Source organism: Bos indicus x Bos taurus, chromosome 4, assembly GCF_003369695.1.
Source record: "Bos indicus x Bos taurus breed Angus x Brahman F1 hybrid chromosome 4, Bos_hybrid_MaternalHap_v2.0, whole genome shotgun sequence".
NCBI lineage: Eukaryota > Metazoa > Chordata > Mammalia > Artiodactyla > Bovidae > Bos > Bos indicus x Bos taurus.
Window position 1 is genome coordinate 41,387,548 of NC_040079.1, and position 25,289 is coordinate 41,412,836.

Sequence of the window (25,289 nt, forward strand, 5' to 3'; positions counted from 1 at the left end):
AAGTAGAGATATTTGTTTTTGTTGTTAAGTCACTAAGTTGTGCCCAACTCTTTGCAACCCCATGAACTATAACATGCCAGGCTCCTCTATTCTCTACTATCTCCTGGAGTTTGTTCAAATTCATGTCCATTGAATTGGTGATGCTGTCTAACCATCTCATCCTCTGTCACCCCCTTCTCCTTTTGCCTTCAATCCTTCCCAGCATCAAGGTCTTACTTAATATTTAATAGATACATGTCATTTGAGGTGTTATATGTATATTTAGCATACACTGCCAGAAAAGGAGTCTGTCAATAAAATAATTTCACAAAACCCCTAAACCTCAATCTTTTACTTCTACACACTTGGTTTTTCAATCAATTAGCTATGCCTCTTTAGTTCACTGGTTGACCTCGTCTGCTAAATAAGGAGTTGTAGTAGATCAGCAAATTTGAACCTGTACTCTGTGTAACCCTAGAGGTTTTGAAAGTGCCCCCAAAGCAATCATGAGGTAGACAGGTGCAAGGAAAAAATCAGATGGTTAGGACAGAAAACCCTCCACCATAGCCCTGTCTCAGGCCCCTCCTCCCCATCCCTACCACCTGCAGTGGCTCCATGTCAAGGAAAGCAGACCTGCTCTTACCTTTTAATACTTTAGAGTTCTGAGTAAATATTTATTGGGGGGATGAGAAAAGTTTCAAGACCACTGGACTTGATCTTTAAACTCATCATTTCTTTAACTTTTTCATGTATTATTTTAGGATATCTTTCCTAGCAGTAGTGCCTAATTAGAGCAGCTTCTCAACTTTTTATGATTAATATCTTTAAAATTAGGAATTCAAAGCAATTACAGTTTCAAGGCATTTGCCAAATACCTTCACATACTAGATGTTAGAGTGAAAATAGACTTAGACATAATCTTGAAATTACTATTAGGACATTTTGATGTGCTTTCCAAAATAGTTGCAAAATCCTCATGCTATCTTCAAAATATTCACTGAATGGACAGTTATTAAAATTAATTTTTTAAAACATCTCTTTTTCTAACCAGAAGGCTGAGTCAGATTTTGCGAATTCCTAGAGGGGAAGCGGTTTCCAACTAATGATTTCTCTGGTGAGTTGTAATAGAAAAATATAAAATCTCTGTCAATGAAAAAAAGAGCAGAAATAAATTATCAATTGGATAATGATTGGTGAATTAACTGGCTTATGAAAGTATAGGAATCAAAGGAAAATATATGTCCAACCACTGGCTTGATGATAACCACAATCAAAATGTCCATATGTTTAACCTAAACTAATGTCTATTCATAAATACAAGGTGGAAGAGATGGGTAAACATATTACATGAATAGAGCTTCCCAGGTGGCTCAGTCAGTGGTAAAGAATCCATCTGCCAATGCAGGAGATGCAAGAGATGCAGATTTGATCCCTGGATTGGGAAGATCCCCTGGAGGAGGAAATGGCAACCCACTCCAGTATTCTTGCCTGGAAAATTCCATGGACAGAGGAGCATGGTGGCTATAATCCATTCGATGACAAAGAGTCAGACACGACTGTGCACACACACACACACATATGCACACACACATTACAAGAATTTCAAGTAATTTTAGAATTCACGGACACCTCCATGCCAGGGAGGAATTACTGGAAGCCAAGCTTTAAGTAATTAATGTAGGTATGCAATTATATGTGTGGTTGTGTTCTTACAGTTCATCACATAAAGCTAGCAAACAGAAAGATTGTACTTCCTGACTTCCTTGAGGTGGGATGGCATCATGTGACTTGCTCTGGCCAAAATCTGAATTGGGTCAATTATGAGCTAAGCACTTAATTGCTAAGGCAAGACCTTCCAAAGCAGTCTTTCAACCCATCTTGACTCTCAGCAACTGGGTTCCTGAGTGCCCATAATGACCATGGTGGTTGTGTAGTTGTGTAACATGAATGAGGAATAAACCATTGTGGTTTAGACACTGATATGTGAGAGTTGATCAGTGAAGCCTAGTCTGATAAAATATGTGAAAAAGAAAGCTATTTCAACCAGGAAATAGCCTTTCTCTTCCAGGCAAATTGGGAAATTTGGATGAGACCAGACCATAGGCAAGAATTTGTGGGATAATGTAGCACATCCCTTCTGAAAAAAAAAGTATAAAACTGCACTGATTTCTCAGGCTCCCATGAAATACTTAAATACTCTCTGGGAGACAAAAAGAACCTATTTTAATTGAAAGCATATGACTTTTCTTCTCCCATCTTGAAGTTTTTAAGTGGCATGTGTCATGTTTTCTTGAAAACAAAACCAATTGAGGTAGGAAAAAAAAAATCCCTGTAATGTTTCTCATTTGAACAGAATTCAGACATTTTTCCATAAAACTTTATTTTTCAAATTTTTGCAATTAAGATTTTTAAAAATTTTACAATAAATGCTACAAAAAGAAAAAAATTCTTTAGCGCATCCGACTCTCACAGTCCTTTTGTCTTCAAATACATGAACAACACATCAACACATGATTTTTTCTAGGCAATGTTGGTGGGTCTTGATATGGTTAATTTAAAAAGCTGAGCTAATAGCTGATGGACGAGGTTGAATCCCCTTCAGAGAATGGCAGAGGAAAGTTCTTTCCCGGAATGAGTCACACGGTCCTCACAGCGGCTGAGTTCAACGGTTCCTGTTAGTCAGAGTGCCAGAGTTTATTCCCCCCACTCTTTGTTTTTATAGCAATATTAATTCCATTCCTATGAACTGAGGTTTGGACAAGTTCCTCCTTGATTTTTAAAAACATATTAGTGGTGAATCAGGATGGGCCCCAAAATAAGAAAACACACACACACACACAACTTCTGCATGATTCCACTTATATTAGGTCATAAATTCATCCATTTCTTATGCTTCATACTTCTTTTCCGTCATTTGGTCTTACCAGAAAAAAAAAATGAGTGGAATATTCTGAAATATGTCCTCTAATTAACCAAATAGTCTGTGAAAGTTTCATTGGTAAAGCAGAATGAGACTTAAGTAATTTATTTGAGAGGTACCCCTCAGGAATTTTTAAAGTTCATTTCCCTCCTCCCCTTCAAATGCTCACAAATGCCAAGGACAATCTGTATTTTATGTGTGTTTGTTTGTGTTAATTGCTCAGTCGTGTTGACTCTTTGCGACTCCGTGGACTGTAGTCTGCCAGGCTCCTCTGTCCATGAATTCTCCAGCCAAAAATACTAGAGTGGGTTGCCATTTCTTTCTCCAGGGGATCTTCCCAACCCAGGACTCAAACCCGGGTCTCCTGCATTGCAGGCAGATTCTTTACCATCTGTGCTATTAAAGAAGCCTAGCATTTCATAGTTTCACTCAAAAAAGTAAGAAAGCAATGCATTTAATATTCATGGATACTTAATTAATGTCAGTAATTATTAAGTATATCTCTCTAAAATATAGTTTTTGAAACCATAATATATGTAATTTTAGTTCTGAACTGAGATGTATTTTCCACATTTAATCATGGAATTTTACAAATTACTCTTTTAACAGTTAAACCTCACAAGGCTTTGAAAATTCAGGTTGATGATAAACACAATGGACTAATATAGTCCACTTACAATAATTGATGGTAAGTCATCAGCTTATAAATTGAAAAGCAGACATTCTTGCTTTAGGGTGATAGTAGTATTCTTATATTGCTTAGGCTTTTTCTGTTCACAGATTGTGAAACTGATATTAGAACCTGTATCTCCTGAATTCAAATAGTTTCTTTAAAAAATAGCAGAAAACAAACATGGTTACAAAAGGGGATGGTGACAGGGAGAGATAAGTTAGGAATCTAGGACTTCCCAGGTAGCACCACTGGTAAAGAACCCACCTGCCAATGCAGGAGACATAAGAGACGTGGGTTCAATCCCTGTGTTGGGAAGATCCCCTGGAGGAGGGCATGGCACCCACTCCACTATTCTTGCCTGGAGAATCCCATGAACATTGGAGCCTAGTGGGCTACAGTCCATAGGGTCACAGAGAGTCAGACACAACTGAAGTGACTTAGCATGCATGCACATATATAAAATGGGTAAACAACAAGGACCTACTACATAACACACAGAACTCTACTCACTATCTTGTAATAACCTATATGGAAAAAAAATCTGAAAAAGAATGTATATATGTATAATTGAATCACTTTGCTGTATACTTGAAACTAATACAACATTGCAAATTAACTATCTTCAATTAAAAAATGCATAGTAGATTACAAGGCAAGATGGCAGAGGAATAGGATGAGGAGACCACTTTCTCCCCCACAAATTCATCAAAAGAACATTTAAACGCTGAGTAAATTCCACAAAACAACTTCTGAATGCCAGCAGAGGACATCAGGCACCCAGAAAAGCAGCTCATTGTCTTCAAAAGGAGAAACTTTTCATCTTTAACCTAGATGTTTTATCAACAGTGCTGTATAGATGGAGAAGTCTTGAGACTACTGTAAAAATAAGACTGAAAACCAGAAGCAGGAGGCTTAAGTCCAAATCCTGAGAACACCAGAGAACTCCTGACTCCAGGGAACATTAATCGACAGGAGGTCATCAAACGCCTCCATACCTACACTGAAACCAAGCACCACCCAAGGGCCAACAAGTTCCAGAGCAAGACATACCATGCAAATGCTCCAGCAACACAGGAACACAGCCCTGAGCTCCAATATACAGGCTGCCCAAAGTTACTCCAAAACCACTGACATCTCATAACTTATTACTGGATACTTCATTGCACTCCAGAGAGAAGAAATCCAGCTCCACCTACCAGAACACTGACACAAGCTTCCCTAACCAGGAAACCTTGACAAGCCACCCGTACAACCCCACCTACAGCAAGGAAACTCCATAATAAAGAGAACTCCACAAACTGCCAGAATACAGAAAGGCCACCCCAAACTCAGCAATATAAACAAGATGAAGAGACAGAGGAATACCCAGAAGGTAAAGGAACAGGATAAATGCCCACCAAACCAAACAAAAGAGGAAGAGATAGGGAATCTACCTGATAAAGAATTCCGAATAATGATAGTGAAAATAATCCAAAATCTTGAAATCAAAATGGATTCACAGATAAATAGCCTGGAGACAAGTATTGAGAAGATACAAGAAAGGTTTAACAAGGACCTAGAAGAAATAAAAAAGAATCAATATATAATGAATAATGCAATCCAGATCAGATAAGATCAGTCGCTCAGTCATGTCCGACTCTTTGCGACCCCATGAATCACAGCACGCCAGGCCTCCCTGTCCATCACCAACTCCCGGAGTTCACTCAGACTCACGTCCATCGAGTCAGTGATGCCATCCAGCCATCTCATCATCTGTCGTCCCCTTCTCCTCCTGCCCCCAATCCCTCCCAGCATCAGAGTCTTTTCCAATGAGTCAACTCTTCGCATGGGGTGGCCAAAGTACTGGAGTTTCAGCTGTAGCATCATTCCTTCCAAAGAAATTCCAGGGCTGATCTCCTTCAGAACGGACTGGTTGGATCTCCTTGCAGTCCAAGGGACTCTCAAGAGTCTTCTCCAACGCCACAGTTCAAAAGCATCAATTCTTCAGTGCTCAGCCTTCTTCACAGTCCAACTCTCACATCCACACATAACCACAGGAAAAACCATAGCCTTGACTAGACGAACTTTTGTTGGCAAAGTAATGTCTCTGCTTTTGAATATGCTATCTAGGTTGGTCATAACTTTCCTTCCAAGGAATAAGCGTCTTTTAATTTCATGGCTGCAGTCACCATCTGCAGTTATTTTGGAGCCCAGAAAAATAAAGTCTGACACTGTTTCCACTGTTTCCCCATCTATTTCCCATGAAGTGGTGGGACCGGATGCCATGATCTTCGTTTTCTGAATGTTGAGCTTTAAGCCAACTTTTCCACTCTCCACTTTCACTTTCATCAAGAGGCTTTTTAGTTCCTCTTCACTTTCTGCCATAAGGGTGGTATCATCTGCATATCTGAGGTTATTGATATTTCTCCCAGCAATCTTGATTCCAGCTTGTGTGTCTTCCAGTCCAGTGTTTCTCATAATGTACTCTGCATAGAAGTTAAATAAACAGGGTGACAATATACAGCTTGACGAACTCCTTTTCCTATTTGGAACCAGTCTGTTGTTCCATGTCCAGTTCTAACTGTTGCTTCCTGACCTGCATACAAATTTCTCAAGAGGCAGATTAGGTGGTCTGGTATTCCCATCTCTTTCAGAATTTTCCACAGTTTATTGTGATCCACACAGTCAAAGGCTTTGGCATAGTCAATAAAGCAGAAATAAATGAGATCAAAAACACTCTGGAGGCAACAAATAGTAGAGTAACAGAGGCAGAAGATAGGATTAGTGAAGTAGAAGATAGAATGGTAGAAATAAATGAATCAGAGAGGAAAAAAGAAAAACAAATTAAAAGAAATGAGGACAATCTCAGAGATCTCCAGGACAGTATTAAATGCCCCAACATTTGCATCATAGGAGTCCCAGAAGAAGAAGACAAAAAGAAAGACCATGAGAAAATACTTGAGGAGATAATAGTTGAAAACTTCCCTAAAATGGGGAAGGAAATAATCACCCAAGTCTAAGAAACCCAGAGAGTCCCAAACAGGATAAACTCAAGGCAAAACACAAGACACATATTAATCAAATTAACGAAGATCAAACACAAAAAACAAATATTAAAAGCAGCAAGGGAAAAACAACAAATAACACACAAGGGGATTCCCATAAGAATAACAGCTGATCTTTCAATAGAAACTCTTCAGGCCAGGAGGGAATGGCAAGACATACTTAAAGTGTTGAAAGAAAATAACCTACAGCCTAGATTACTATACCCAGCAAGGATCTCATTCAAATATGAAGGAGAAATCAAAAGCTTTACAGACAAGCAAAAGCTGAGAGAATTCAGCACCACCAAACCAGCTCTTCAACAAATGCTAAAGGATATTCTCTAGACAAGAAACACAAAAAGGGTGTATAAACTCAAACCCAAAACAATAAAGTAAATGGCAACAGGATCATACTTATCAATAATTACCTTAAACGTAAATGGGTTGAATGCCCCAACCAAAATACAAAAACTGGCTGAATGGATTCAAAAACAAGATCCCTATATATGTTGCCTACAAGAGACCCACCTCAAAACAGGGGACACATACAGACTGAAAGTGAAGGGCTGGAAAAAGATTTTCCACACAAATAGAGACCAAAAGAAAGCAGGAGTAGCAATACTCATATCAGATAAAATAGACTTTAAAACAAAGGCTGTGAAAAGAGACAAAGAAGGACACTACATAATGATCAAAGGATCAATCCAAGAAGAAGATATAACAATTATAAATATATATGCACCCACCATAGGAACACTGCAATATGTAAGACAGTGCTAACAAGTATGAAAGGGGAAATTAACAATAACACAATAATAGTGGGAGATTTTAATACTCCACTCACACCTATGGATAGATCAACTAAACAGAAAATTAACAAGGAAACACAAACTTTAAATAACACAATAGACCAGTTAGACCTAATTGATATCTATAGGACATTTCACCAAAAAACAATGAATTTCACCTTTTTCTCAAGTGCAAACCAAACCTTCTCCAGGATAGATCACATCCTGGGCCATAAATCTAGCCTTGGTAAATTCAAAAAAATTGAAATCATTCCAAGCATCTTTTCTGACCATAATGCACTAAGATTAGATCTCAATTACAGGAGAAAAACTATTAAAAATTCCAACATATGGATGCTGAACAACACGCTGCTGAATAACCAACAAATCACAGAAGAAATAAAAAAAGAAATCAAAATATGCACAGAAATGAATGAAAATGAAAATAAAACAACTCAAAACCTGTGGGACACTGTAAAAGCAGTCATAAGGGGAAAGTTCATAGCAATACAGGCATATCTCAAGAAATAAGAAAAAAGTCAAATAAATAACCTAACTCTACACCTAAAGCAACTAGAGAAGGAGGAAATGAAGAACCCCAGGGTTAGTAGAAGGAAAGAAATCTTAAAAATTAGAGCAGAAATAAATGCAAAAGAAACAAAAGAGACCATAGCAAAAATCAACAAAGCCAAAAGCTGGTTCTTTGAAAGGATAAATAAAACTGACAAACCATTAGCCAGACTCATCAAGAAGCAAAGGGAGAAAAATCAAATCAATAAAGTTAGAAATGAAAATGGAGAGATCACAACAGACAACACAAATACAAAGGATCATAAGAGACTACTATCAGCAATTATACGCCAATAAAATGGACAACTTGGAAGAAATGGACAAATTCTTGGAAAACTACAACTTTCCAAAACTGAACCAGGAAGAAATAGAAAATCTTAACAGACCCATCACAAGCATGGAAATTGAAACTGTAATCAGAAATCTTCCAGCAAACAAAAGCCCAGGTCCAGACGGCTTCACAGCTGAATTCTACCAAAAATTTAGAGAAGAGCTAACACCTATCCTACTCAAACTCTTTCAGAAAATTGCAGAGGAAGGTAAACTTCCAAACTCATTCTATGAGGCCACCATCACCCTAATACCAAAACCTGACAAAGATGCCACAAAAAAAGAAAACTACAGGCCAATATCACTGATGAACATAGATGCAAAAATCCTTAACAAAATTCTAGCAATCAGAATCCAACAACACATTAAAAAGATCATACATCATGACCAAGTGGGTTTTATCCCAGGGATGCAAGGATTCTTCAATATCCACAAATCAATCAATGTAATACACCACATTAATAAATTGAAAAATAAAAGCCATATGATTATCTCAATAGATGCAGAGAAAGCCTTTGACAAAATTCAACATCCATTTATGATAAAAACTCTCCAGAAAGCAGGAATAGAAGGAACATACCTCAACATAATAAAAGCTATCTATGACAAACCCACAGCAAACATTATCCTCAGTGGTGAAAAATTGAAAGCATTTCCTCCAAAGTCAGAAACAAGACAAAGGTGCCCACTTTCACCATTACTATTCAACATAGTTTTGGAAGTTTTGGCCACAGCAATCAGAGCAGAAAAAGAAACAAAAGGAATCCATATTGGAAAAGAAGTAAAACTCTCACTGTTTGCAGATGACATGATCCTCTACATAGAAAACCCTAAAGACTCCACCAGAAAATTACTAGAGCTAATCAATGAATATAGTAAAGTTGCAGGATATAAAATCAACACAGAGAAATCTCTTGCATTCATATACACTAATAATGAAAAAATAGAAAGAGAAATTAAGGAAACAATTCCATTCACCATTGCAACAAAAAGAAACAATACTTAGGACTATATCTACCTAAAGAAACTAAAGACCTATATATAGAAAACCATAAAACACTGGTGAAAGAAATCAAAGAGGACACTAATAGATGGAGAAATATACCATGTTGATGGATTGGAAGAATCAATATAGTGAAAATGAGTATACTACCCAAAGCAATCTATAGATTCAATGCAATCCCTATCAAACTACCAATGATATTTTTCACAGAGCTAGAACAAATAATTTCACAATTTGTATGGAAATACAAAAAACCTCGAATAGCCAAAGCAATCTTGAGAAAGAAGAATGGAACTGGAGGAATCAACCTGCCTGACTTCAGGCTCTACTACAAAGCCACAGTCATCAAGACAGTATGGTACTGGCACAAAGACAGAAATATAGATCATTGGAACAAAATAGAAAGTCCAGAGATAAATCCACACACCTATGGACACCTTACCTTTGACAAAGTAGGCAAGAATATACAATGGAGAAAAGACAATCTTTTTAACAAGTGGTGCTGGGAAAACTGGTCAACCACTTGTAAAAGAATGAAACTAGAACACTTTCTCACACCATACACAAAAATAAACTCAAAATGGATTAAAGATCTCAATGTAAGACCAGAAACTATAAAATTCCTAGAGGAGAACATAGGCAAAACACTCTCCGACATAAATCACAGCAGGATCCTCTATGACCCACCGCCAAGAATATTGGAAATAAAAGCAAAAATAAACAAATGGGACCTAATTAAAATTAAAAGCTTCTGCACAACAAAGAAAACTATAAGCAAGGTGAAAAGACAGCCTTCAGAATGGGAGAAAATAATAGCAAATGAAGCAACTGACAAACAACTAATCTCAAAAATATACAAGCAACTTCTGCAGCTCAATTCCAGAAAAATAAACGACCCAATCAAAAAATGGGCCAAAGAACTAAATAGACATTTCTCCAAAGAAGACATACAGATGGCTAACAAACACATGAAAAGATGCTCAACATCACTCATTATCAGAGAAATGCAAATCAAAACCACTATGAGGTACCATTTCACACCAGTCAGAATGGCTGCGATCCAAAAGTGTACAAGCAATAAATGCTGGAGAGAGTGTGGAGAAAAGGGGACCCTCTTACACTGTTGATGGGAATGCAAACTAGTACAGACACTATGGAGAACAGTGTGGAGATTCTTTAAAAAACTGGAAATAGAACTGCCTTATGACCCAGCAATCCCACTGCTGGGCATACACACTGAGGAAACCAGAAGGGAAAGAGACATGTGTACCCCAATGTTCATTGCAGCACTGTTTATAATAGCCAGGACATGGAAACAACCTAGATGTCCATCAGCAGATGAATGGATAAGAAAGCTGTGGTACATATACACAATGGAGTATTACTTGGTCATTAAAAAGAATACATTTGAATCATTTCTAATGAGGTGGATGAAACTGGAGCCTATTATACAGAGTGAAGTAAGCCAGAAAGAAAAACACCAATACAGTATGCTGCTGCAAAGTCGCTTCAGTTGTGTCCGACTCTGTGCGACCCCATAGACAGCAGCCCACCAGGTTCCCCCGTCCCTGGGATTCTCCAGGCAAGAACACTGGAGTGGGTTGCCATTTCCTTCTCCAATCCAATACAGCATACTAACACATATATATGGAATTTAGAAAGATGGTAACGATAACCCTGTATGTGAGACAGCAAAAGAGACACAGATGTATAGAACAGTCTTTTGGACTCTGTGGGAGAGGGAGAAGGTGAGATTATTTGGGAGAATGGCATTGAAACATGTATAATATTATATAAGAAACAAATCGCCAGTCCAGGTTCGATGCATGATACAAGATGCTTGGGGCTGGTGCACTGGGATGACCCAGAGGGATGGTACAGGGAGGGAGGTGGGACGGGGGTTCACACCCATGGTGGATGCATGTTGATGTATGGCAAAACCAATACAGTATTGTAAAGTAATTAGCCTCCAATTAAAATAAATAAATTTAAATTAAATAAAATGCATAGTAACAAAAAAAGAAAATAGGTGCTTTGGTGAGTTAACTGTTTGCTTGTTTGTTTTACTTAAATACATGTTTTTAATGCAGTTAGAGAGTTGAGTAGGTAAATATGTGAAAGAGAAAACTTAAGAAATCAAGGAATGATTTTCTGCAAATAGAAAAATCTTTTTTTTTAGAAACGTGATTTTTAAAAATAATTTTATATATTTATTTGTGGCTGTGATGGGTCTTCATTAGTGCATGGGCTTTTCTCTAGTTGCAGAAAGCTGGGGTTACTCTCTAGTTGTGGTGCATGGGCTTCTCATTCTGGTGGCTTCTCTTGTTGTAAAGCATGGGCTCTAGGGCATGGGGGCTTCAGTAGTTGTGGTTCCCAGGCTCTAGAGCACAGGCTCAAAGCCTCTATAGTTGTGGTGCCCGGGCTTAGTTGTTCCACAGCATGTAGGATCTTCCCGGACCAGGGATTGGACTTGTGTCTCCTGCGTTGGCAGGCAGATACTTTACTGCTGAGCCACGAGGAAGCCCTAGGAAAATCATACTAGAGAAAGGAGAAGACAGGAGAGACCTCAACTGAAATACTTATGTTTTGTTTTCATTTCCCGCATCCCCACACCCAGAAGGATCCTGATCTCATTGACCTGAAGCCACAAGTTAAAAACTCAGACACAGAGTGAAGCCTGAGCATCTCCAGTGCTGACACCCAGAGGAAGGCCAGAGATACCAGAAGAGACATGGGGGCCCACCAGCTTTCGCAGCTCTAGCCAACATATTAGACAGAATTCCGCCATGACACAAACCGCAAAGTCTAAAATAGGGCTGCATGTGCCTTGGGCTTTCTTAAAGGAAAAGGAATGGGTTTTCCAGGACAAAGTTGCCCAGGAATTCTCTGTCTGTGGAAAACATACATATATACATTTTTTTCCCACACATACACCATTTGTTACATATATATATATATATATATATATATATGAACTTCCTAATTAAACTTTTTAATATCTTCTCATGTTGAGTTCCACCCATGTAATTTAGATATTTTGTGAGTGTCTGGAGACAGAAATATGCCCCACGTGGCAATATTCCATGAAACTAGCTGGAGAAAATCATGACATGGAAACATAAAAGAGATCCGGCCTTATTCCTAGTCATCTGGTTAAATGAACTTTCCCTAATAGACTGCAAGCATCCCAAATAGACTCCATCTTAGATGGAGCAGCCAGGATCACAGAATGAGTGGTTTCAGGCATTTTGAGACTAAAATTCACCCTTTGTTTTCAGTCAACATGACTTCAGGATTATCATCTAGCATCCTCTTCCCTGCCTTCATATCCCTAAGGCATAACATTTCTATTCAGCTCAGTGCAGATTTTAATCTTCTGGACCAGCATGATGGAACCACCCCTCAGGGAAGGTGGTGGGCGGGCGGGGGGGGGGGGTTGCTGTCCACAGGAGCACAGACATTTCCAATAAAGGGAGCTAGTCCACAGTGGATTAGGCCACCTCTCTCTTCTTGGGAAAATGTGGGGACACTGGCAAAGCCCTACTGTTTTGTAGAACAGGAGAGCTAGCTGAGAATGAATGGTCTCCTCTGGGAAAACTTTCCTTCTGTAGTTGTTGGAGCCCAATGGGGAATGTTTTTCTTTCTTTAAGATTTCCAGCCTCCCTACTTGGTCTCATTGCTGCCAAGTTGCACACAAACATGCCTTTGAATCCAGACTTTTGCTGGCCCCTCTAGTTTCATCCTGATTTCTTCTTCTGGTTAGGGTTCCACGCTGGGCCTGGTGCTCACACAGTATTGCACATGGGGAAATTGCCTAATAAATCACAGGGATCATGGGCTCCTTGTATAAATGGGGGTTTTCTTCATATATCTTCTACCTGGTGCAAAATGCATTGAGGGACTGATTTTCTATGAGTCATTGTGCAATTTTATGCATTTGCAAGAACCGAGGTCTTTAATAAATCAGACCTTTGGAGTTCTTGGAATATTTTTCTTTATACCACGGACTTGAACATTTTGTATGGTTTGTGGTCATTTGTTTTTTTAATATTCTGGTTGGTTTTCAGTTTGCTTGGTGGTGTTGGCTGCAGATGCATAATTCCTGCTTGAGTTGAATTTTCCACTCAGAGCAATTTTATAGCTCTCCAGTGTTCACAGAGACCAGAACGGACATGTCTGCCAATTTGACCAACTTCATTGACAGACTCAGAATCTTAAGTGTGGGCCAAATAATGGGCGTGATTCATATCTTACAAGCACCCCCATTGATTAGCCCAGGATCTGATGCTGGCCTTGTGTGAATAACATTCTCCAGCCTTCTCATCAGGGTGTCTTGGAGTATGCAAGGCCCTATCCCACACGGAACACAAATGTTATCCCTCATTTCCAGCACGTATTCTCAGGGTCAATAAAATCCTTTGGGAGAGATGCAATATCCACACAATCCTGAATATCTTTCTCCCTGATTATGTATGAAGTAAAGGAACACTGAGTGTTCAGAACTGAAGCAAAATTGTCACTCAGCACACTGACAGACTGGTTTTATGAAGAAAAACAGTACTATAGCTGTTCTATTGCATGGGAAGGTGACATGATTTTAGAAAGCCTTTCTCATTCTATTTTTTGTTAGTTTTTTTTTTTTTTTTAAGGTCATTGCCACCTCCAGATTTCCTACCATTACTTTAGAGGATGTCCCCCTGAAACACAAGTGTTTAGGGGATGCTTACTATCCAATGTTTTGCTAAGAACCAAGGAATACATACATTTGAGTGAAAGTCACTCAGTCGTTTCTGACTCTTTGTGACCCAGGCCAGAATACTGGAGTGGGTAGCCTTTCCCTTCTCCAGGGGATCTTCCCAACTCAGGAATCAAACCAGGGTCTCCTACATTGCAGGTGGATTCTTTACCAACTGAGCTATCAGGGAAGCCATATACACACATTTAATGTAAGGCAATTCCTGTCTTCTAGAAGTTTATATTCTAAGTGAAAAACATGAGGTCACCACATAGAACAGTATAAAAACAATGCAGAGTATAAAAACAATAACTGATCACTTATTCATTCACAGTAGAAGCTCTTTTTCTATAGCATAATTTATTTAGCATACACGTCCAAAACACTTGAGATAGCTTCCAGTGTTAAAATACGTATGATACAAAACATTAAAAAATAAACCAGAAAGATCAGAAACAGTTCAGACAAAAAAATATTTGACTAAGAGTCCTCAAGTACAACAAGAATCCCTTACTATTGAAGCAGAAAGCAAAATCCAAACAGACTTTGATGTCCTCATTAGGTAAAGCCAATGAATGAACTCTTTCTTGATATAAAACATAATGAATTTATTCAAATAAATTCAAAATATAAGTTGACACTGTCAACAAGATATCAGAACCTCACAGGATCACTTGGGAATTGGCTGTGATTAATAAGAGATTATTTAAGGAAATGCTACAGAGGACCAAATTAGGGCAAGTGTGTGGGTGGCAATGTAGATGATTTTAAGAATTAAGAGTATTCAAAATTAAATACAGTAAATCACAGATTGAGAAAGGAACCTCCTTTTCAATGTTCTTTCAGTCAAACCATCTCAGCTTGCTGTCGTTAACTCCAATGCTCGCTAATGTCTGCTAACTTTCCCTTTCAAAAAAAGAAACAGCAACCTCAGGCTAATTGCTTTCAATAGGTAGAAGTATCCAGTGATGATTTTGAACATGATTTTGGTTTTGGTTTATTTATTTATTTTCATGGTTTTCTATTTGTATGAAATGATATGAGTTTTCTACTTATGATTAAAAATATAACATTTCCCCATAATTTTTTAAGTGAGACTTTTCACCTATCCTGTTGGTATAAATTCAGAAGTCTAACACTTGCAAGCATTGAGGAAGGTATGAATTCGGAGCTATCTGTAATGATTGGTGGCAGAATAAATTGATGTGACTGCTTTGGAAAACAGGTTGGCATCGCCTCCTTAAATGGAATATTTGCCTGCTTTAATGAGTCACCATCCCAGCCTGTATGTTCATATCAAGATACATTTTTGCACTTGAATGCAGGTGATACGCAGAATAAAGTTCACAGCAGTCCTCTGAACACTAAGGAAATCACGAACTCCACCAAATACCCAATAGCAAAAAAAGTAGATGAATAAACGGTGGTGAATTCACATAACAGAATATTATATAGCAGTAAAACTGAATGAACTACAACCACTGAGAATAACAGAGATAAATCTGAGTTATATAAAATGAGAAGAAAAGCAATACTCAAAAAAGATTGCATAGAGTTAGATTAATTTTTTTAAGGTTAAAAACAATTAGAGTAAAACATGCACATTTTAGATCTACATATTGATGCAATGAGACTGTACAGAAAAGGAATGATGACCACAAGATTCAAAATTCTTTTCCTGGGGGCAATGGGTAGGTGGATAGGTTGTGGAAAGGGGTCATATAGACATCCTGGCTTTTGTTTGGGGTGGTGGTTTACAGACACGTATTACATAGTCAAAGAAATTAAATAACTAACAAAATAAGGAAACGTATACACTTTGATGATGAGAGTCTGTCAAGAACAACAACAACAACAAAAAAAATGATGAACTCAATTCTGTGTATTTCAGGTCCAGTTGGAAATATAAGGATTTAAGGAAAGATACTACGCAAAATAAGGTTCAAGTGTGAAGCAGGATACAACCGACTGACATTTGAAAAATGCTGCAATAAAAGAAATTCCTTCCCAGGCAGGCTGGTTTTGGTAGTTCAAATGACTGAACATTATAAGTCAGGTTAAGGGGCGATTTGGAAGGCATCTAAGTTGAAAATGAAGTTACCCACAGGGCCCAAAGGAAGCAAAGAATGTAGGGCAGCATGGGAACCATGGAGAAAACAGGATGGTCAACGAAGGATCCAGCAAGGAAGCTCAGAGCATCTGGGGCTGTGATGTGGTCAGGGAGGTGGCAGCTCTAGTCAGTGCCACGTGGAACACTTTTTGATATTTGAGACCTGACATATCTATTTCTTGAAGTGTCTAGCTGAAGGTCTGTCTGTGGTACTTACTGGTAACCTACCTTTTTCCAGAAAGAATCGAGGATGGCTTGCAATATTATCTGAAATACATTTGGGTAATGTAGGAGAGGAATAAAAGAGTTTTTAAAGGGGGGTGGGGAGCCAAACTGGAGTCAGCAACACTCCTAATACAAAAGAAAAAAAAGTGCCAGCCAGAGGGTTGTCCACTGCACTTGCCACATAACACGTGGAGGAATCAGCAATGCTATCTTTATTTGTACTTTCACAGGATTCACAGTCCATTTTTGAATGCTGTATTGCAGCATTCCTCAAATGAAGGCAAGTAGAATTCATGATCCTCTGGAAAAGCTTTCTTGAGAGAGACAAGCACACGCACTGGCTTTTGGTAACCTAATTTATGAGTAAGTAAAGGAACTGCAAAAATGGATGGAGAGTATAAGCCTTATATGATGTCTACTAAATAATAGTTTCTACAGTACTTTTGGCAGGAACTCTATGAGGATTCATTTTTGAACTGTGCCTGAAGTGTATGTTCATTTTAAATGGGGAGCTCCATGTGCTTCAGATTTGTGATGAACAAGTGGAAGAGTTGACTTGGTGATGCTAACATGGAAAAATATGGTTTATATTCCAGTCCAGGCTGAATGCTGTCCATTTTTAATAACAAGGGAAGGGTAGGATGTGGTCTTTAAGAATAGGTCTTTAAGCAGTGGAGTAACAAGAAAACATTGGTGGTTGGAGAAGGTTAACCAAGGAAAGAGTTATGGCTTTATGGGGCTGGACATTGGAGGTATGAAGCCAATTAAGAACTTAGGTAGCAGCTGGGGCCCCAGAGTTACCTCTCAGATGGTAGCCCATCTTTGTATGCCTCCTTCTTTCTGAGTGAGTATCCCAGCACTGTATGGGTATCTGTGTTGCTGTGCACAATTTCAGCTGATTTAATTCCCTAACGTAACTCTTTTTAGTTGTCTAGGGAAATAATGATCATTTATAATAAACCCTTTCTACAAACATTAGTCCAGAAGCTAAAGAGTACACAAGATGCGGCAGGCACAAAAAAGAAATCAATATCGAGGGATAAGTTTCAAAATTCCATTTGTTTTTTCCAATTTGGAACAGACTTGAGCAGCATAAGAGCTGAGATTTCTGGCTGAACCATTACAAAGATATCACACAGTTTCTCTCGAAAAGTGAATAAAGTTGAGATATTAATAAATCAATCTGAAGTATCTTTAAGCTCCTAAAGATGAGGAATGAAGCCAACAGGAATCCCTAAAAAACACAGAGTGTGCCCCCAAATCTAGGCCCCTCTTGACTTTGTTACCTTGCATCCTCTGGTAGTTCTGTTGTGCATTCATCACCACATTCTATTGGATGGTCCTCACTTTCCCCCTTTGTTAAATCACAGCAAACCTTCAAATCAGAGCCTTCTGGCAGAAAGGAAGAAAGCCAAACAAACCAAGATAGATGTGAGTGGCTGAATGGAGGCCTGCTGTGGAGTATCAGTCCATCAGGGCAAGTGCATCCAGTGAAGATATGAGGAAAGGGAGAAGTAGATGGTTAGATAGAGAAAGATGAGCCCAGTGCTATTGAAATTTCTGGTTGGCTCCTGAGTTTTTGTGCTAATGTAGTGTGAAAAACGAAAAGTATGGATGCTTCCATAAGTTGAACTACCATGCCATGCCAAAGTCACACAAGTTTTCATGCACCTGTAAGTTAATTACTGATGGACAGTCCCCATGCTTACAAGATTTTTGAGGCCATTGGCTCAGGCTAGAGGAGCTGGGTTCCTAGAAGTGAAGAAGGATGGAAAGGAAGAGAAAGAAATATATCAATTTCCTTCTGACAAAAAGATTTCTTTAACATTAAGTTAAAGCTAAAAATGTCTTAGATCTTAAGAGATCATGTCCAATTAAAAACCTGATTCTACAGTATTTAATAAAAAATTTAAGTCCACGTAAAATGTAGCTTTTATTACCTTTACTAGAATATATTAAGTTGAACCACAAAAAATATTCTACCATTTTTGACCTACCAAGCCAGACTTCATATGGTTCAGTCTGATACAATTATCAGGAAGGAAGGAGTGAGGTAGGGAAGGAAAGAAAGAGGATACAAGGAGAAAGGGAAGAAATACAATATGCTCCCTTTCTTACTGGATTATTCAGGGAGTAAATGACTGATTATATACACAGTGTTTTCAGCTTTTTGGAAATGCACTGCTTAAATCTCAAGTTATTTTATTGTCACCATCAGTAGAATAATCAGCTGGATCCACGGGGGCTCTGATGCATATTTAGGGATGTCACGCTTCTTCTACAGACTGGTGGTTATCTAGTTAAGAGATTTATAAACTGGAAAGAAAAAGAAAATGCAACAAACCCAACAAGAAGGCAGCTCAGTGCATGCGGAAGATGATCACATGGGAAGTGAGAAGAGACAGAGGAGCCTAAGACACGCTCACCACAGTCCCTGTGGGGCTGCTACAGGTGAGCTCAGGAAGGAGTCCCGAAACCGGCAGGCTCATTAATCATGGCGGCAGCCCCGGGTGGGAGACAGAAAGCGCGTTTCCTTTGCACAGAGGCATGGAGTGGGGTGGGGACCATCCTCTGCTCCTCTGTGATCCCTCCCTACGCAGCCACAGGAAGACCTCCTAGTGCGTCCCTTGAGGCAACAGTAGGGTCTTCCAGGTGAGAGTCCAGCCCTGTGGACTGCTGCGGAGGAGGGCCCCGCCTCCCTGAGTCATTTCTCCCCAACTCCCTGGCTCCGCATCTCTGAAAAGAGGCCAGGGCATCAGCGGTCCCCGGACCAGAAAGAAAACCGAGCCAGCGGGTATTCTTTTCACACAGACTTCTGAGAGTTTTGTCGTGGCAGTAGTTTTAGTAAATTATGCGGGGACTTTCTTTAAATGGCTAACTTCTCCCCTTTTCCTTGTCAAGTGAGTGAATTTTTTTACATTCTTGGAACAAAATTGAGAATTCCCCTTTGCTGTTTCGTTCTGCTCTAGGGAAATGCACACCACCCACGTGGCGCAATTTCAGGAGAGTTGGGAAGACCCTTTTACCCCAAGAGTCCCCTGACCGTGTTCCCACAGTACCCATCTATACACACAGTTCCAAAACCAATACAGAATCTTTGCACATTTCCTGTTTTCACCTCTGCATATGTGTAAAGGATTTCTCAATAAAACTTTCCATGAGAAAAAAGGAGACCCATAGTTTTAAATGTGTAAGCATGTACTCATGCATACAATCATTCTTTAAGGAAGAATGAAAACATGGTAAGTGTGTAAATGAGATCTGAATGAATTTCCTGTAACGCTTACCTAAAACCAAGAGACAATGCAGAGAGGGGACACAGAAAGCAGGGATTAGTCTAACTCATTAATAAATAGTTTGAGAAGGTCATTAAAGTACAGTGAATATGAAAGTCACAAATATAATTGCTCTTCAGCCATTGTAATTCAGTTTTTAATTTTCTTATTATTGAGTTTTGAGCATTCTTTATATATTCTGCATACAAATATTTTATTAGATTTGTGATTGCAAATATACCTAGTCTAACCTTGTGTTGTCAGTCTCTTAACCATTTCTTTTAACAGAATAACAGTATTTAACTTCAGTGATATCCAGTTTATCAACATTTCCTTCTATGGGCAGAACTTTTGGTGTCATGTCTAAGAATGCTTTGCCTAATACAAAGTCATAAGGATTTTTTTGTCTATGTTTTCTTCTGGATGTATCCTAATTTTAGCTGTATCTTGGATCTATTTTGAGGTGACTTTTGTATAAGATGTGAAGTTTAAAATTCTCTTTCTTTATTTATTCATTTTCCATATGAATACACATGTGTTCCAACATCAGTTATTGAAAGATTGCCATTTCCCAAATGGATTGCTTTTGCACCTTTGTCAAAAAATTAACTAGCCATATTTATGTGGGTCTATTCTGCACTCTTTATTTTCTTCCATTAATCTCCATGTCTGTCTCTTCATCAATATCACACTATTTTGATTACTATAGCTTTTCAGTAAATCTTAAAATTTTATAATAAAATTTCTCCAACTTTATCTTCTTTTCCAAAACTGTTTTAACAGCTATTCTAAATTCTTTTCTTGTGCATATAAAATTTGATATGCTGCTGCTGCTGCTAAGTTGCTTCAGTTGTGCCCGACTCTGTGTGACCCCATAGACAGCAGCCCACCAGGCTCCCCTGTCCCTGGGATTCTCCAGGCAAGAACACTGGAGTGGGTTGCCATTTCCTTCTCCAATGCATGAGAGTGAAAAGTGAAAGTGAAGTCGCTTAGTCCTGTCAGACTCCTAGCGACCCCATGGACCACAGCCTGCCAGGCTCCTCCGCCCATGGGATTTTCCAGGCAAAAGTACTGAAGTGGGGTGCCATTGCCTTCTCCGAAACCCTAATTTTGATATACACTAACTCAAATGGACATGAGTTTGAGTAAGCTCTGGGTGTTGGTGATGGACAGGGAAGCCTGACATACTGCAGTCCACGGGGTTGCAAAGAGTTTGGACACGACTAAGTGACTGAACTGAACTGCTGCCTATATCTACAAAAAATTCTACTGGGATTTTGATTGGGCTTGTATTAAATCTATAGATCAATTTTGGGGAAATTGATATCTTTACTATACTGATTCTTTCAATTCATAAATATCATTATAAATAAACAGCTATTTTAGTAGCTATTAGAGTCAGTAGCTCTATTAGTTAGAGCTATTTCATTCTTACTTGATTCCTTTCATCAGCACTTTGTAGTTTTCAGATTACAGATAGCATGTATGTTTTGTTAAATTTATGAAGTATTTCATTTCTGAATCTATTTCACATATATTGTTATGAAAAGTTTTGATTTCCATATACACTTCTAGTGTTCAGAAATATATTTCTATATACTTCAAAATATTGATCTTTGTATGTTGAACTTGTATTCTGCAACTTTGCCAACCCCACTTATTAATTCTAGAAATTATTTTCTTATTCCTTGGCATTGTCTACATATACAATCATGTTATCTAAATAGATACAGATATATTTTTCTCTTTCCCATCTGTAAACCTTTTCTTTCTTTCCCCCTTCCTTCCTTCCTTTCTTCCTTCCTTCTTTTCGTCCTTGATTTTTCCCATTTTGCTTTATTGCTCTAAGTAACACTCTAGGATAATACTGAATAGGAGATTTGATAGTAGGGAATTAACAAAATGGCAATTCTAAGTTCTACCTATTGAATAAATGAAACTTTAAATGGAAATAGATTAAAACTTCTCCAATCAAAAAGACACAGAGTTGACTGAATCCTTTTAAAAGGAAAACAGACTTTAATAATATGCTGCCTTTAAGAAACTCACTTTAAGGGCACACATAGGCTGAAAGTGAAGAAATGGAAAAAGATAAATATATGATCATACACATGTACATACTCACAGAACTACATCATTAAATTCACAATTAGCACTGGGGAGGAAGTAAAGAGCATGCCATAGAGTACCTAATCAGCACAGAGGGCTGTGGAAAGCTTCCCTAAAGAAGTGATATTTAAGTCGAGGCTTAGTGATGAGTAGGACTTTTGTGGGTGAAGAGGAGTGAGAAGGAGCATTCCTGACAGATATGATCCCATGGGTTGGACATTTTAAGATGCAAAGGAACTTTCCTTGGGCAAAGAACAAATGTTGGTATTTTAGAGCACATGAAAAGGGGTAGGAGGAAAGAAGAGGAGGCCAGTATGAGTTGAGCAAGGTGTGCAGACCTGCCTCATGTAGAGCCTGAAAAGGATGGTCCCTAATCTACACCAGGCCATCTAGATCACCTGTGATCTCCTTCTGAGAAGAAGCAGATGGAGGAGAGCAGAAGACTGAACAGAAAGGGGTCAGAGACCAGAATGATCCATTATATGTTTCCTACACTATTTGTGGGAATAAAGAAAAGAAAGAAAAAGAAAAGAAACTTTTATACGTGGATGGACCTAGAGATAGACATACAGAGTAAAGTAAGTCAGAAAAACAAATATTATATATTAACACATACATGTGGAATCTAGAAAAAAATAGTATAGGTGATCTTATTTGCAAAGCAGAAATAGAGACATGGATGTAGAGAACAAACATATGGACATCAAAGGGTGAGGAGCAGGATGAGTTGGAACATTGGAATTGACATGTATACCCTACTCTATATGAATTAGATAACTAATGAGAACCAACTGTATAGCAAGGAAACTCTACTCAGTGCTCTGTGGTTACCTAAATGGGAAGGAAATCCAAAGAAGAGGGGATATATCTATATGTATACTTGATTCAATTTGCTGTATAGCAGAGAATAACACAACATTATAAAGCAACTCTACTCCAATAAAAATTAATTTAAAAAAGAAAGAAAAGACAAAAGAAACTTGTATGTAACCATTCATTGTCTTTCACTGCATTGTTTGCCTAAGAACTGTGGAGACTAAACCCTCAAATTTGAAAAGTTACTTTGCAGTTTTTTTCTGGCATAATACATTCATTATAAAGGTGTGCGATGAACAGTCATGAGGTCCAGAGGAATTATGAGTACAAAATAGCAAAACAAGTTAATGGCAGCAAGGCTGGGACAGAGTCCAGAACCCCCTCATGTTTGCCATGTGTGATGAAAGCATAAGCACTGATGTTGACATCTTTGCAGACCAAGCCCCCCTTTACTTCTCTAAGTCAACTCACACTGCCTAGGAGACACAGGGCTCTTTGTCAACATGATCTTTCTGCATGTAGCCATGTTGGTAGTTCTTCAAAATCAACTCACTAGTGTCAATCACCTCTGATCTTCTCCAAAACCAATGGGTGGGATTAAATCAGTTCTAGGATGCTCCTGGAACTTACAACCTATATTCAAATGAGGTCATATTTATCTGAATCCATTTAAAAATATTGTTTTCACATTTTAATGCTAAATCTTCTACATTTCCTGTCTCTCAACTCTGTCCATACTGAACATACTGGTACAGGAAGTGTTTGGTTTCTTCTTTCATAAAACAAAACAATATGAAGAGCCTCAGCTTTACAATCAGCTTGACACATGTGAAAACACTCTAATGAAAAGTCAGCTCTGTAGAACAATGCCAAGAGCTGGGCAGATGTCTGAAAGTGGGCTTTTATCTGAAAATGAGGCAAGAGTCAGAGGTCTGCTTCCTGGGAAACTCGTTCACTGAAGCAAAAGGTCGGAAAGACTGGTTATAAATCGAAGCTAGCCAGGAGGAATTGCAGTTCCTCCTACTGTTGACCAGAGGAAAAAGCAAATAAGCCACTCACAAGGGAACGGCCTACAGCCTCTTCTGCACCCATCTGTGGGGTGTTCCTCTCTTGTGCCCCCACTTCCTACTCGCTTACTCCAGACACTGCTGCCCACACAAGTCCCAAAGACATTGTGAATCCCTGAAGGCTTGCTTTGGGTGATGTCAAATAAGAATACTCATGTCAAGATGCAACTAGAAAGAATATTCCAGAACAAGCTGAGCTACTTCAGCATTTCAAGACATTTTGTCTGGAGAGGAAAGAGCATAGGACAGATAACACAGCTGTTTACAGATATCTTAAGGACCACCAAGTGGAAGTAGGGTGAGGCTTAATTAGTGTGGCTCCAGCACACAGAATTGTATTGGACTGGAGTTAAAACCAGCTGTTTTGCTCTCTTGCCTCAGTGAAAACAACTGTCACACTGTGAAAGTGAATTTGCCACACGTTGAGACTGCAACCTGAGAGTAACATGTAAGCTGAGGTAGGTAACCACTTGGCCAAGATGATTCCCTCTTCCCTTTCAGAGAGTTATTTTGCCATCTGTGAAAATAATATAGCATCATTGCTAATCTCATCATTATAGTCATTAACTAGACTATTAGTTTTCTTCTATGAGTTAAAGCCCACTGTAATAGTTATTATTATTTTATTACACCCAGATTCTACAGAACTTTCAAAAAAATATGGCTCCAACTCTAAGGGAAAACAGATACATACAGGAGAAATTCCATTTTGTCATACTATTGGAACCCTTGTGTTCCAGTAGATAAAGGACACCTTCCTCTAAACCTCCACACTCTAATATTCACATGTTCAGACTTTTATGGAAATCCCTCATGGCTCAGATGGTAAAGAATCCGCCTACAATGCAGGAGGCTTGGGTTCAATTGCTGGGTTGGGAAGATTCCCAGGAGAAGGGAATGGCTACCCACTCCAGTATTCTTGCCTGGAGAATTCCATGGACAGAGGAGCCTGGTGGGCTACAAGCCATGAAATAGAAAGAGTTGGACATAACTGAGCAACTAACACACTTTTAGACTTTTATATTCTTTGATTTGTCATCCCAGGATCTCTCATTTCCAAACCAAGCTGTGCATGGAAATAGTCAATAGTTGCCACTCTTCTTTCTCAATAACTGTCAGAGTGTTTTCTGGTTAAACATTATTGGTGAGAGGAATTAAATAGTGTGCAGAAAAGATGAGCTGTAAATTCACCTTTTTTAAGCTACATCCTAATTTTTAGCTACCAGCTGCTAAACAGCAAAAGATCAGAAAGCCAACAAAGATGACCCACAGTGATCCTACCTGAGCTGTGTGTTTCTCTCAGGGTCAGAGGGTAAGAAAGATGAGTGGACCTTTAATTTGCACAGTAGGAGAGAGAGAACTTCAAAAACTCCCCGTCTTTCTCCTGTGTTTGGACCTCTGCCAGAGCCAGGCATATTCTAGCTCCTTCTGGGAAAACCACCTTCTCCCCTGCAACAGAAAAACAAATCAACCCCAGCATTTAGACCCGCGGATGGCTTCCAGGGAAAATATAAATGATCCACCTGCTGAAGCAAGGAGATGACATGGAGTTGGCTATATTTGCAGATGACTCATGCTGATGACTTCCTTGTGGTTGTCACTGTGCAGCTTCTCATGCCCCTCTAATTGCTGGGTGGACAGCTCAGCAAGACCATGTAGCCCTTAC

General features: G+C 38.8%; 1 long non-coding RNA gene across 1 annotated transcript; it reads right to left on the bottom strand.

Annotated features, from left to right (window-relative positions):
- Positions 1 to 2,361: 2,361 nt before the first annotated feature.
- Positions 2,362 to 25,289, bottom strand: LOC113891316. Its single transcript, XR_003510723.1, has 3 exons — positions 25,147 to 25,289; positions 24,905 to 25,072; positions 2,362 to 2,651 (listed from the first exon to the last, which is right to left on the bottom strand). It is a non-coding gene; the product is annotated as an uncharacterized LOC113891316 (long non-coding RNA).